The sequence below is a fragment of the Lathamus discolor genome, chromosome 3 (assembly GCF_037157495.1).
Source record: "Lathamus discolor isolate bLatDis1 chromosome 3, bLatDis1.hap1, whole genome shotgun sequence".
Classification (NCBI taxonomy): Eukaryota; Metazoa; Chordata; class Aves; order Psittaciformes; family Psittacidae; genus Lathamus; species Lathamus discolor.
In genome coordinates this window covers 24499217-24515325 of record NC_088886.1, presented here as the reverse complement: position 1 = coordinate 24515325, position 16109 = coordinate 24499217, and the positions used below count along the sequence as shown (strand labels likewise).

At 39.6% G+C, this 16109-nt stretch overlaps 1 protein-coding gene across 5 annotated transcripts in view; it reads right to left on the bottom strand.

Moving 5' to 3' along the window:
- Positions 1-13397, bottom strand: part of RC3H1 (ring finger and CCCH-type domains 1) — a 77215-nt gene extending 63818 nt beyond the window's left edge. For 4 of the 5 annotated variants that reach the window (XM_065674162.1, XM_065674163.1, XM_065674164.1 and 1 more), the window contains exon 1: positions 13187-13397. The gene's annotated coding sequence lies outside the window, so the exon portion shown is untranslated. The remainder of the gene's footprint in view (positions 1-13186) is intronic. The other variant, XM_065674167.1, reaches the window with a different exon arrangement.
- Between the last annotated feature and the right edge of the window lie 2712 nt (positions 13398-16109).

Sequence of the window (16109 nt, the reverse complement as noted above, 5' to 3'; positions counted from 1 at the left end):
AAAACTACCTATTGGGCATTTTCATGCATGGCTTAAGAGTGCAGCAAGTCAAAACTGCTTCTCAGAAAGTAATCTTGTGTCAGCTCTGACACGTCATCTACACCAGGGACCTAAGCCTGTCAAAACCAAATCTCTTTCCTTCCCACATTAGCTTCTGACAGGCTACAAGAGCTGTTCCAGATCTGTTAAATGGTCAAGCAGTCCTGGAAACTTAAGGGGAAAAAGCAGAGGAAGCACGGAGGAGGGAAACTTCAAGGCAACCTCTTTTAGCATCAACACAGATTCATGAAGTTTTTGGGTGCAGTTTCATGAGCAACTTATTAAGCACTACCAGGGCAACACAAATTTTTAAGTATGGCTTCATTAATTGAAGCCATCTCCAAAGTATTTGATAAACTACACATTTAAATGCTATTAAGCAATCCTAACAATAAGGACAACTAGACTAACAGTTTGGGTGAGAGTAGGTGAAATGGAATAAGAAACTTAAGCAATTAACAACCCATGGAATGGTTCCTTTATACTAAATCTATCCCAAAATTATCCGTTTCAAAAACAATGCTTCACAGCTAGAATTAACCCGTTTGACAGCACAAAACACAAAAATAGAATCAAAACCATCCTTTCAGCTTATCATGGTTATAGCACTGAGCAAACTGCTCTCTAAAGAAGATGAAAGAATGCTGTAACAGTCCATAACTCTAAGCTTTCCTTCTGCTCCTAGAACCAAGAATTGCAAACAAAGAAGCAATCATGTAAATGCTACAACAGCTGCCATAAAAAAAGCTTACAGGGACCAAACCAGGCCAGTTATTCTTTGGCAAGCCCTGTAGTAGCTTCACTGGCAATAAAAGCAGGAATATCAAGATAAAGAACATCAGTTTCACAGATGACTATTCTGCTTTTTTCCATGACACACACTCCAATTATGTTTTAATAACATAACCTAGTCTACGCTAAAGCTCAGGAGTCATCCAAGGTTAAGAGGCAGCTTGTCGCAGAAATGGCACCCAGCCTGAGAAGTTTCAGCTTTGTTCTAACAGTTGCATAAGAAAGAGAAGTGACCTAGTCAACATACTATTCAAGATTTTCTCCACACCTCTGAGCATAGTTTTGTCATAAAAATCCAAACACTATTCAGCAAGGACAAACCTGTGCTAAATCACCATTCACACAGGGCTTAAAGTCTTTAAATATCAGCAGGAGAGGTCACAGAAGTGCTGCTGAAAAGCAGGTTAATTCAGGTGCTTCTGACTCAGAATGTAATTGAGCCTCATTTGCTTTAAATGCTACTAGCACCCGGTGATTCAATTTGTAGCACTCCTTAAAAGAGCAGTTCCAAAGGCCTGAAATAGCCTGGGGCAAGGTACTCCTTTTGAATGAGACTTTTCACATAACCTTCAATTATAAGAGGGGAAAAAGGAAAAAAAAAAGGGGAAAAAATAAGGAGAAAGAAAAAAACCCCACCAAACTTAAATATTTTGCTGCTTTGGTGTTAGCCTCTCTTATTTTCCAGATTTATAAAAATAGCGTATTTGCTTTACAAGATCATTAAAAATAGTACTCCCGGTTTTAATGAGCGGAAACAAAGGGCTCAAGTGTCAGGGTTTCCATTAAACACCTACTCCTAAGTATCTGTGAACATCTCAGTTTAACCACAAAAATGAAAGCTGCTGCGTTTTGTTTGTTATTATGTTTGTTTGGGGTTTTTTAATACTTCTGCTTTCTATATAGCAAACAATGCAAGAGTCTTGTACAAGAGAAAAAAATTCAAACCTCCAACATCCCACTGATCCTCCTGTCACTAATTGGTACAAGGTATATTTATTTTTGGCAGGAACCTGAACTCAAACGGGAAAAGAGTATCTTACATCCTCTTCAAAAGAGGTTTTGAATTATAACTCTAGTTATACAACATTAGAGTTACATAATCTGAAAAATCACCCAAGCAAGAGGACAAACTAATAATCCAGGGAAGTTACCTATTAAAAATCCAATGCCAACCTGATGAATTTTGCTGCTCTGGACTTGTGAGAACAATTTTATTCCAGGCATGTAATTTTGTCTTTTAGAAGAAAGTTGTCTTATTTACTGCTTACTTTGCATGGAACCTGCTCTAAATGGAGCAGTCAATGAAGAACAATTTTCTCATTCCCAGTTTATAATGCTAAGTCTTAAAAGATGTATTCATCTCTGAAAACATGTTACAACTATATTATGGCAACAACTGGAATGATGTAAAATAAAAAATACATACAATACAATTTCAGACTACTGCCAGAGTTCTATTATAAAAAAATAAAATAAAATACACAGTTCTCCATAGTATGCTGAACTAGTCTACCTTTTTAAAAGCAAAGGGTAAACTTCTCTTAATGATGTTTATTCACAGATTAGACCTCTCTCATGGAAGACTAAGGGCTGAAAGACAGTGCGGGGGTTGGGGGGGGGGGGGAGGAGGAAGACAACAACAGCTGCACAGTCAAACATCTTTGTAGTTCATTCGGATGTTTAAACCTCCTTTAAGAATTTTATCCTTGATGTGGTCCCAGCCCACCAATAGCTTTGATTAGGCATACCATCACAGACTGCTACAACACTACAAGTGTTTGCATCTTCACAAACCACTCACTGCAATTTTACCTATTCTAGTACCTTCAGAGTAAATCTGATTAAAGTTTCACAATTACTGCACACATCGACTACACAGAAAGCTACTTTATCATTATTGTTATTCCCCTCTTTTAGAGTCTCAGAATAGAATGAATGCACTTAGCTGTCAATCACACTTCTATTCCTGCTCACCAATCCAGGGTACATGACAAGCCTTGTTCAGGCAGTATTTCCATGACTTGATAATTTCAATTCCCTCTGTCTTGCCTTGTATAAGCCTCTTATTAAACAGCAGGTATCCAAATGTGCGATAAGGTATAGGAAGGGAAAAGTAGGCACTGAAACCATCTTTCCACCCATGCAGTCAACATTACTTTAAACATTACTGTATTTTGCCACTCACTGGTTTTGGAATAAAAGCAATGACAGTAAGACAAAACAGAATGACAACTCAAAAAAAGAAAATTCTCAAAATCTGTTAGCCAAAGCCACCTGTAATAGCATTACTAAGCCCCTCATAACTGTACTGGGAATTATTTTAACATACGAAACCTAACAGGGACAAAGTATTTAAATGTTTTTATTAGCATACTGTAGTCACTGGATATTCACAGGCTTACTGTCAATTTTCATTCTGTAGTGACAACTCACATACCAGCTTGTCACATCAACATGACTGATTCTATTCCCACTTCTCAAAAGCTACACTAAGTTCTGCAGTTACATTAATGAATTATCAGATGTGGTTGAAGGAGAGGATTGCTGTCACTTACTTCTCCTTCCTGAAGCATCTCCCAATTACTCTCACATAAACTGGCAAACGAACTGGTCTAAGGTCTTCTTTTTTCCCTGTCCTGGGGAAGGTGGTGGAGGGGAAGGATAACTAACATTTTTACTTTTCAGGTGAAATCATGTATTACTCACAGGAAGACACAAAGGAATGTTCCCCCCTACTCACCTTCAGATTTTAAATAAAAGAATATATGCCTGTGATTGTTTTAATACATAGTGAGTAATACCGATACCACACCCCATTCTCGTCACACAGTGCCTAACAACAGCCACACCATTACATCCTCAAAGACCAATGTACGATTTACCTTACCAATAACATTTCTGTGAACACCTTTCTTCCTGGTATGTCCTGAAACAACTTACATCACACCAAACTTGAGCTTGACAGAGCTCAAGTTATTCTGTTCTAAACTGGTCTAGTGAAGCTGAAAACCCACATAAAAATACCTGTGATCATATAAATCCTTCTCAGAAACACACCCAGACACATCCCCACCCAGTCCTTGTGTGCTATTTTGTTAGAAACATTTGACTGAAGTTCCACTGAGAAAGGAGTGACCAGAAAAGCTAACGACAGATCTCTCTCTGCTGAAGCCACATAAACCTTCAAACTTAAAAAACCAGGGGCTGGAAAACTTCATTTCTTTGCACTGCAGTGCAGAAACTTCAACACTTCATGTAGAATAACCCAAATGGTTAACTTCCAATACACCTGGCATAGGAATAAATGCTTGTGGGCAAAAAAAAAAAAAAAAAGCCAGAACAAAAAAACCACCACAAAAAACCCCCACCCAAACCAAAAAAACATCACACCACAAAAAACCTGAAAGCAATTTGCCAGGTATTTTATGTCATCTTCTCAGTCTTATTTTCATTCCTTCCTTTTCCCAAATGCTACAGAAATTTGGGAATGAGACAGAACATTGCATATTAACGTGACTTAGTAGAACACAGTTCTTTAGTCTGGCAAGCAAAAATTGGGCTGTGCCTTTTTGCTCTCTGGTGAAGTACTTCAGAGAGCTGTCCACTGCCTTTTACTTTATTATTTTAATAATAAAAAAACGGTAATCTCAAAACTAGAACTCTCTTGCACTCCAACTGAAATTTAATGATTATGTTGAGTCACCAGCAAAATGCTAAGCAGTATCACTGAAGGGAATATTGAAAAGTTATGTTTCCCAATGCATTCCAACACAAGACAGCACAAGGTTATGCTTTCTACCTCCAGTTGCCTACTGATATCAACAGGTAGCCTTTTACTCTTCCAAAAAGCAGAGATGGGAACATTTAGGTGGCTCCCAAACACATTCAACCCCTACTTTGAGCACCTTTTCTGTGCACTAAATCACAATTATCAATTATCAATGCAAAACGAATTATTAGTCTCCCTGAAGATCCTGAACACCCACGTACCCTTTAAGCTTGACAAATGAAGTAGATGATTCTGAAGAGAAAAACTGAGGGAATCCTGAAGTAAAGCAGTCTTCAGCACAGGTAAAGGCTCTGTATAAAGTCCAACACAGTAGATAAATGATATTAAAAGGTAGCACAGAAGCAGTGTCTTTAGATAGCAATCACATGATTTAATACAGAACACAAACACAAAAGACTAACAACCAACACGAGCATTAGCAAGTCCAGAAGACAAGCCTGATGGTTCATCACGCCTTTTCTGTAGAACCTAACAACAGCTAGCCACAAAACAGTACATTTAAAATCGTCTGGACTATTCCAAGCCTTTGCTTAACTAATTCTCACCTTCCTGAATAACATTTTCTTTCCACCTGTATGAATGTCCTACAAAGAAGTTTGAGTGTCCAGGCTTCCATCCTTAAGACCTGATTAAACAAGGAAGACTAAAATTAAAATTCACCATTTTAACTACAGTTTTTTGCAGCACTATTAAGACCTCTCTTTTAATTTATTCTACAGGAGGCCTTTTCACACAATTAAACAGGAGAGTGACTCATAAACAGGAAGGACAGCCTGAGTTCTAGCCTCTGGTTTAACTTACCCAGTCTATCCCATCAAGCCAGTTTAGCCTAACTTATTTTTATCTTTCTCCTTTCAAATTTATAGCAACAGCCAAAGTAGTCACAAGGGAGTGCACCATGAACAATGCTCTTTAACTCCTCACCAGCTCCAGAGGAAGCAGTGACATTTTAATAGCCCCCAGTAAAGTCCAAGAACAAAGAGTCCCATAGCTGCTTCATTATCCAAACAGCTCATGCTGCAAGTCTGAACTGTCAAAGCAACGAAATTAACAGGCAGCATGCCATCTCTGTTACCTGCATTAGCTGAACTGAATACTAGCTCATATTAGAACAAATTTAAAAAAAGAAAAAAAATCCCTAAGAAAAGTAGCTAATACCAGAGAATGAAACATCATTAAAGAGAACAGGAGAGGTGAAGACAAACATGGATCCAGGGAAAAACAAACAAAAAATCCCAACCCTACAAGAAAAGAGAGCATTTTATCAGTCAAAGAAATAAAGATCCTTACAGAAAAGTCATTTCAAGTCTTGAAAGATACATGAAAGAGGGATATTTTCTTTGTAACTACTTCAGTGATTTGTTAGACTACCCTGTTCTGATCTATTTTTGAAACAAAATTCACATTCTCCATTCTCTTTACAAAACAAGTAAAACTAAGGAATACTGTCCTTAAGATGCTGCTGAGTAAGAGCTAGGCATTTTTCAGCTTCCAATAATTTTTGAATTTTCATGTCTACCTACACAATACTTACTTAACACAGCTGACCAATGACAATTTCAGTACTGTAGGAACTCTTATAAAGATCTTTTGAATTTTGTTAATTGGTTCTGTTGTTTACAACAGAGTACTTTGTCGATTTAGTACATCACATGTAAACACCTGAGCTCCTCAGATATGCCGAAAAACAACTGCCCAAATGCCATTTAAAACAGACTTCCTAATTGCCCTAAAACAGCTCAAGAAATACTCATGTAACCAAGCTAAAAAACAGATCACACATTACTGTGAAGATTTTTTATTCATAGAGGGTGGAGGCTAAGACTTGCTTCACAGTATGCATACATGCCTACTCCTTCTTCCATATCTCCTATCTGAAGGACAGCATTTTGCTGTTTCCTATCTCCTCAAACCATTCAGTGAACTTAATTGTGGCACAAAACTCAGACTTGATTTTTGTAAAATGAAACATGAATTTTAAATTGTGAAACATCATGAACAGGGGTAACTGCTTCACTAGACACATGAGCAGATTTTTCAAGATTTCTTAAGTACAACATTCACTTTTAAAGGCAGGGGAAAATTTTCTGAGTCTCCCAGAGAACATCTTACACTCAGAAACATGAGATTTAATTCTCATTAGGTCTACATACCGGCCAGAATTATTAGAGGTCTTAAAGTTTATGCAGCATGACAATTTCAGAATACCACATAAGCTAACAAAATTCACTTTCTACTATTTATTTATATTAGTGGCCATTAATTTCAAGGTCTCTCCTTTTGTTCTTGCATCTTAGCACAGAACTAAGAAAAAACAAAGAAAAAACAACAACAAAAACAAACAAACAAAAAAAAACCCCACAAAAACCAGGAAAACCCCACAACACAACCTAAACCAAAGGGCAAAAACACTTAAGGCTTGCTATATTGCAGGTACCAGATTCATCAGATACAGACACTGGACATGGAAGTCTTAACACTTAAATTTGTTTGTACAGTTCCTAACATGAAATAGTACCTGAAGTACTTCCATCCTAACATGGTAACATGAGGGTGCTGGGAACAGAAAACAAGCTGAAAAAAAAGGTGACTTACAAGAAACATCAGTCAACAGTAAGAGTTTTATTTCACTCACTTTTCAAGGGCTTTTTTTTTTTTTCTTCACATACACTGTGGTAAAACATGAGTTTCACTTATTCAAGTAAAACTGCTACAAAAAGTGAAGAGTGCTAAGGCAGTATGAATAATATTTACACTAAAAACAAAGCAGAGAGAAAGCTGAATGCTACTGAACACTGGGAGTGTTCCACAGAAACTGGTTTATAAGCAATTAGCTAATTAAAACTACCCCCTCAGCATGAATTTCAATTCATTCACTTTGTAATACCTTCCCTGAACCACACTCCTTTCACCCAGAAGACAGCTCTTAAATCTGAGCTGGAAACCAACACTGCCACAATTTATCAAAAATAATTAGCTGCAGGTCCCTCAAGACCTTCAATGCATAAGAGACAAGATTCTTGCTACTCTAGTAGAAGTCTTCTTTCAAAACAGTAGGGAAGCTGAAAGTTGAAAAGCCTTCCAACTTGCCCACCATTTGAGCTGAACTCTGTTAGAAATTAATTTAGGAGGAAGTTCTCAGAAAACCTTTAGAGACAGGTTACAAGCGCTACTGTTTCATCAGCTGATCAACCAGGATTTTATTATAAACAACAGGTTTTGAAACAACCACAGCTTAGCCTTCAAAGCTTACCCTGACAGGGTCTATACAGAAGCATCCTGAAAAATAATGACATTTGGAATGCCCAGATTTTATGTTAATAGTAACAGTCTGCTTTTAAACAGTAGTTAATAAGATCATTTAAAAACCAACCTATTAAACTGGCACAGTAGAGGGAGGACACAAGACAGACTTCCCTTGTTAAAACAAACAGCAAACAAAAGTGGAGCTGCCTGCAAGATCTAGATTCTCCCAGACCAGCACATTGCAGTTACTTCAGCTAGTCCACACACTATTTCTTCTGTTGTAGCTGAAGCACAATCCTACTACAGAAGTCTCAGATTAACAGAAAATGCACGCCCAGGTTCCAAAAATGTGTGATTGAGAAATAACACATTATGTGAATGATGAGGAAAAAAAGTGGTTTTGCAAGACTTGTCGCAAGATATCAGGAGAGAGTGGGATCTTTACAGCAACAGGTCACTTGTGGCTATTTTAGCGACTTCAAGGCTGGAATGAATAATTGTCAATAAACCCTCAGCTTTTCTAAAACTGAACTCAAGACTCACCTTACCATAGCATTACCCATGTGACACAAATACTCTTCTGTGTTCTTTTGTCTCAAATTACATAGCAACCTCTGCCACACGAAGCACATGAAAAAGCTGTTGCTTCCTTCAGCTACACTTGCTCTACTTTTCAGCTCCATTTCTTATGCTGCGTAACAGAAAAAATTCAATTATTTTGTCTGTCAAAATCCTATTCCCTTGCTTTCTCTCTCCTCCTCCCAATCATCATATGAAGATTTTTCTCCATATTCCTTATTTCTGTTTTTGAATAGGGTAGCTAACATTGTACAAAAGTGATAAAGGCACACAATCAAGTGTTTAAGAGAGATTTTCTCTATTAGTCTACATGTGGGGAAAAATACCCAACCCCAACAGCCAGCTGAGCAAAAGCTTTCATGCAAAAGTCTGCAAAGGATGTCCAGGTACTTTTTCTGTGTGAAATAATGTTAAAGTCATCTCTGGGGCTCCCAACTCTCCCATGCTCTGGGGCATGTGGACTGTTAGAGTGAGTCCAGACAAGGTCTATGAAAATGATTAGACAGCTGAAGCCCATCTCCTATGGAGACAGGCTGAGTTGGGCTTGTTCATCCTGGAGAAGAGAAGGCTCTGGGGAGACCTTTAACAGTCTTCCAAGTACCTAAAATTGAGGCCTACAAGAAAGCTGAAGAGAGACTTTTTACAGGGGCATGTACTGATAGGACACGGCGGAATGGCTTTAAACTGAGAGAGGGCAGATTTAGATGATACATTAAGAATAAATTATTTACTGTGAGGGTGGTGAGACACTGGAACAGGCTGCCTGGAGAAGTGTGGCTGCCCTGTCCCTGGAAGTGTATAATGCCAGGTTGGATGGTGCTTTGAGCAACCTGATGCACTGGAAGGTGTCCCTGCCCATGGCAGGCAGGTTGGGATTAGATGGTCTTTAATGTCCCTTACAACCCAAACCATTCTATGATTCTATGATTTTTCAAATGGCTGGTGCCATTTGGCTGAGCCACAGCCAAGAGCTACCTTCTCAAATTTAATACCTACTTGTGGTTATTTTGTGAGTCCTACTGCAAACTTTTAAAAGTCTGCTTGCATAAGAATTCTGAAATATGTTGCTGACATATATAAGCCATCTCTACCTGCTCAAAGTTGCCCTAGACCACATGAGGGTTCAGTAAGAAGCCTCAATAGAGGGGCAGGGACACCCTGCATGAAACACACTTCTCTACAGACTCCAAAAGAGCAGTGCACAACTGCTACTGCTTCTGACAACATAAATCTGCAACAAATTATTTCAAAATCTTGCTATTTCTATTACAAAAGTCCCTTCTTTTTCCAGCTGATAGCACACGTTGTGTTGCTACCATTCACTAACAGGAAAAGTATTTCCTCAAGCACTTTAACTAGAAAGTCTCTTCTTATCAGAAAAATCTATTTACAATAAGCTGATAGGACTTTTACACTTTCTCGCCTATTACGCATTTCCACAAATAAAAAAAGAAAAAACCCAACTCATTAGAAACCAGTTGGCCCTTTGAAATCTAATACTATTTCAACTTTTGCTGTACTGGTAACCAAGAAAATGAATCTGATGCAAAAGATAACCATCAAGGGACACACTTCTTGAGAAAAACAAGTGGTCAAACTAAGTGATGGGAACTGCACCTAATTCAGCATGCACTGTGGAAAATCTTTGTACAGAAAGGAAAGTAACAAAACGTAAGTAAATAGTCTGTGGTTTTCTTTTTCGGCTATCTTGAGTCCTCCATAGACTTCAGAATGCATTAACTGCAATATAGCCTGCACAGAATCTTGAAGGTCAGACTGTAATTTCATCTAGTACAGAAAGCTTATATAACAACCTTGCACAACAGAAGCATATTGTATCTTCATTCCTGTATGATAATAGTTTCATATTCATTACCAACTGCAGTAAAAGGCAGTAACTTCAAAATACAAATTCCCCTATGACTTATCTCATGTACTTTCAGTCAGATGTTATTTTTTGCCTAACAGACAGTATTACTTGGCATGCTCCAACAACCAACCATCCAATTTATTGGGTGTAGGAAGAGCCATAAAACCACACAGAGTTTCACCTGCAATACGATCTGTCGAATCCACGGGGAAAAAAAGAAAAAAAAAAAAAAAGCTTTACAAACTATCATTTGCTTAAAAGTTACCTTATAGTGGCCACTGCATAGCTATTTTAAGACGCTCAGGATGTTTGAGAGCATAAATGCAGGTGGGTTCTTTCTTTCCAGTTCAGCTTTACACTTCATATTGTTTAAAAGCTAGGATTCCACAAGTTCTTTCAAATGAAAGAAAGATTTTCTCCCAGCTGTTTAGCGTGTGAACCATATGATCTCTTGCGTGAAGTAAAAAAAAAAAAAATAAAATTACCCCTCATATTCTTATATATTACAGAATAGGAAATGTCAACTCACTATGTATCATGAAACACTCTTCCACAGCACTAGTTAGTTGTGAGGTACAGACCTTAAATAAAATGAGGTATCAGTCTTCACCATCATTATCAAAGATGACCACCCTCAGCATCACCCAAGACCTCTGAATCACATATAAAGAAATTAAGTCAATATTTTAATACACACACTCACTGATTCTCAGCTTCTGCAATGCTTAATTCAACAAGACTTATAATGGTTTCCATCCAGATTGCTGGTGAATCACTAGCAATATGGCATAATTTCCAAAAACAATCTTGTTAACTTCTTTCATCTACTGTAACATCACCACTTTCATATACTAATGTATATGTCCTAAGATGTCCATAAGTATTAAACCCTCACATACTAATGTACGTAATTTCTGGATTCATACATTCATCTGTTCATTGGAACATCAGTTTTCAAAATCATTATCAGAATACAATAATCCCATCACAAATTTCTAAAATATTTTGCTTTAAACTAAGCTAGTTTGAAAACAAAGTTAACAAAAAAAAAAAAAAAAACAACCCAACAAAAAACCACAACCCACAAACATCAGAAGGCACAGAAGTAACTTCCCACTTATCTCCATTAAAGTTACTGCTGCTCAGAAGTGACTGACAAGAGCACCACTCAAGTCTCTGGTTGTCAAAACAGACTGCACTGATGGTACCTGCATTTCTAAATTTCCCTCAAAGAAGCCCATCAAGCCGTCTGTTTTGACAGAACCTTTTCTAGGACAGGAAGATAAAGCAGTAAGCTACCGCAGGGAAAAGAAAAGGTGCCTAACTAGTAACATCTGCTGTTTATGTTAGTGGAAACTGCAATTCTGTATCAAAGTTGTGTACTAATGGACTGAAGAAAGCCACAGTGCTACTGATGAAGCTTAGAAACCATCAATAAAGTATACAATCCTCCAAAGAACACCGGGTTATTTATACAACTACAAAGCCTCTTATTAACTTCATTGACTTCAAATGCAGAAGAAATGCAGGCATTTATAGCTGATACAATTAATGTACTACAAATCCCTATAAACCTGAAGGAGGTAAAGGAAAAAGTTTAGGAACACATTAATTTCTGCTCCATAATATTGCTGTGTTATCTAACAACTCTACAGCTATATAATACAAATAGCATATAAATACCGAGTTTAACTGCATTTCTTTTCCAAGCAGAGTCATTAGAAGACAACATTGCTAACTTAGTTACAACGATAAAAGCACCTCCAGAACAACCCAGGTTACTTCGAACCTTCTAATAATTTTTGCATTTCCCCCCACACTTCGGCCATTTTCAATACAGCAAAAGCATAGAGAAAACAGTATGCTACTACTCGATGGATAGAAGAGTCATTCATAGTAGGCTAAATAAAAACAAGACAAGCTGCTCTGAAGAAAAAAAATATGCATGTGGAGAAAATTAAATGTTCCTAGAGAATAAAAACCCCACAACATCAACAAAAAAACCAAACAACCAAAAAGTTCCCTGTTTTAGAACGGCACAGGTTTCACAATGGCTTCTGATGGCAAAAAACTGACACCGGGACATTCTCACCACCAAAGCACATTAAAAATACAGCTACATCAATACCGCACTCCTGGCAAGAAACCTTACCCATCCTCGCCCTCTTAATCCAACAACTAAAACAACTGCAAAGAAAAAACTAGTGAAAGTGGACTTTCTGTTCGGTTTTATCACGGTTTCTCCCCACGCAAAGGGAGGTCGGGGGCCACCTCGCTCTTCCCTCAGGCACCACAGACAAAAGAGCGACAACACGGAGAGGGTGGTGGAAGAGTGTCCCCTCACACTGACTCCGGCCTTATTTCTCCCCCTGTTCTCCCCACTGTTGTTTGTTTCTCTGTGCAGACTGCGACACAGAGATGAGCTTTCTCTTCTTCCCAGGCACACAGAGCCCCCGGAGAAAAAACAGCAGACACAGGCCCCACACAAAAGGTGCCTGTCCCTTCTCGCCATAGGCCGGGACGACGCTACCTCTCCCCACCCCCCAGGCCGGACCCAAGCGCTGGGCCCTCCACCGTCCCCTGCACTGAGGACGGCGGCCTCCGCAACTCCCTCTCTCCCCGCCTGCCTGCCCGGAGCACTCGGAAATCGAGCCCGGCAGGAGCCTGAGGCCTTGCGAGACAGTTGGCGGTACAGGCCCCACGGGCAATTCAGCACCCATCCTTCCATCTCTCTTCTCCGGGAAGGCCAGCAGAGCCCTCATACTCCCACCACCGCTCCTGAAACCCACCCCATTGTTCCCCGCACCTCAGTCAATCCGCTCCCCGCAGTGGAGCGCTGCAGGGAAGGGTAAAGGAGACAGCGTACTCACCACACGGGCCGGGCTCCCCGCAGCGGCCACCGACCCCCTCAGCTACGACACACAGTGGCGGCCGCAGCGCCCTGTTTCTCCAGCACCCGCAGGCTCCGGGGCTCCTCCGCCGCCATGACCCGCCACCCCTCCTTCGCCGCCGCCACCACTGCTGCAGCAGCGGCCATCTTGTGCGCCGGGTGCCTCCTCTCGCCGCCTGCCTCCCTCTCTGCACCGCCTTCTCGTTGCTGCCTGCCTGCCTGCCTGCTGCCCGCCCCTTCCTGCGCCCTCCTCCCCTGGCAGGCGGAGTAGGACTTGGGAGAAAAATCCGAGTCACGGCCTGGGCTGTTAGAACAGCTAGGTAGGGTAGCGTATTGTAGTATGGGCTACTGCAGCAGGCAGCCCTAAGGAGGCCGATGGTGTATACTATTTTGTTACCTTCCTTAGCCTTTTGAGCGGATTTTTCTTTCACCTCATCGTCGTTACGGCTATGGCGGACACAGCCAGGCTATGGGATCAGGGTTGTGGCTCTTCATAGGCTAAGTAGCCTGAGGAGCTCTCTCTAAGAGCCTGCCTAAATCCCCAGCCCGCCATTTTCTCTCCCTCGGTGCCCAGGACAGGGAGGGAGCTTTCTCTATTCTGTACACAGCGTGGTTCCTGTCTTCTTACTACTGTGGCTTATTCATGTCAGCACAACTTAGGGCTTGGGGGTTGGTTTATTTTCTTAGTTATAGGGGAAGGAAAGACAAATCATTGCTGTTCCCACTTAGGTGGCTGTGCAGGAAAAGACCTTGTTGCTTTATGCATGAGACCCCAGGAAAGCACACAGCTCCTGTTTGTTGCTGGAGAAGGTCCCCTGTAGTTTTCTTGGCTGCAGAACACAACTAATCCTTAGCCTCAACCAGCACTTCAGGTGAGATGCATTGGGGCCGCACTAAGCTTTCCTGTATCACACAGTAGCTGAGCTACAGTTGGGCTGCTGAAGAAATTTTAAAATTAAGTTACAGCAAGTATTGATAATGCTTTTGTAGCATTAGCATGTATTGACTTACTGACTCAAAATATTATGAGAGCTAAGTATTTAACAGCTCAGCTCATTATTTAACATTTAGCATCAAATTTATTCCCATTTTATGAGAACATGAACTCCGGTGTAAAATACTAAGGAACTTGTCTGAATTTATTTCCAAACTTAAGAAATGGTGTTCAGTCATCCTTTCCTATTCCCCAGGTATTTTACCATGTATATGCCTAGCTGGAGTCGCTATGGGATTAGTGCTTGTGTGAAGTCATTGTGTAGGATGCTGCATCTAGAATCACTGCATTTCTAAACACTTTATGCCACTGTAAAAAGCATGCAGAGTATTACCAGTTCTGAACTGCAGAGTGATATGTGGATAGACTCCACAACTCGTTAAATTTGTAAAGTAGGTACACTTTCATTCAGCGCTGAGGCGCGTGGAGGATCTCTCCTCCAAAGGCATGCGCACCTTTCCTTTGCCACTCTGTTTATATTACATATAATGGTTACATAAACATGAGATTGCTTCACGCCTAATACATATGCAAAAGCTATATGTCTAGTATTATAATTAGTTTTCCGGCATTCGTCCCATTGATACTCTTGCGCAGTGCCTCCTGGTGGTGGTCGTTAGGGGGTCGTGGGGATGAAGGCCTCTAGTTCCTCTTCATCACCGCGAGTAACCTCTTGCTTTCGCGCAGACTCAACAGGGTTTCGGCTCCTATCCAAACCTCATGTTCGGTACAAGCCGGTTTTATGTATCTTAAAGCAGAAACTTGTCTAGTTTGCAAATTTTGATACTTTGGTTATCTTTTGTTCCTTTTCTTTCTATGGATACTATTTAAACAAGAATGTCTTAAATGTTCATCACACAAGCTATGAATCTCATCTACTACAATTCTGCCTAGCAGCTGTAACTCCTACAATTCTGCTGCACAATTCTAGGGACTTTAACTCCTATGGTTCTGCTTCACCAAGCACAATGACTGCTTAAGCAAGCAGGCACAATGTTAACCCTTTATTCCCAAGTATCAAGAGGACTATGTGACTTTGAGATACAATTAAAACAGTGCAATGTCAGGTCAGAAGTAACCAGATCAGAGCCAAGGACTTGAGACAGCAAAAGGAAGCTGGGTTGTCACATGCAGACAGAAGCATGGATACGAATTGCAGAGCTAGATGCCTAGACACAAGGGAAAAGCTACACAGGATGAGGTTAATCTTCCTCTCTGGTTTCTGATGCTTGGATTATTTGTAGACAGGTTTTCATGTTAACTTAACAAGAAATGTGGTGATAATAGCTAAATGTGTTATTTCTATCTGTTTTACTAAAGAAATAATCTGTATTATTTAGTTCTTTTCTCCCAAAACAGTTAATGCTTATCAAGGATAGGTGCTTGAATAAATGTGTATATGAAAACAGGGTTTTCTTGCTATATTCACAGGCATTTGGGATTTTATGAACACAGAAGACTAAGATACTTACAAAAATATTCTTTAACTTAGTGAGAGCCTTACTATGAGTTAAAAAGAAGCGTAAATTGGGAAGATTAACATGGAAGTGTGACTCTCAATCTATTTTATTGTCGTTTCAAAGAAATTAACAGGAAAGTTTTAAAAGTTTACCAACATAAATCTAAATCAATGTTTGTAAGCATCAGCATCCTTACTGCCATCATTACACAACTAAATATCGTAATGGATGATTTAATCAAGAACGTAATAGCCAGATTTGGAAGTCAGGGATGATCACAGGTTAGTACATTATTTTTATCCATTATATATACTTCCTATAATGCCCCAATGAAACATTAATCCCACTTGTTCTTAATGACTATATAAATTATGTAAGAGGTTTTGTCCTGAAGCACAATCTTTCATTTAACCAATTGGCAAATTGCAACATAATTCTTAAAAAAAAAA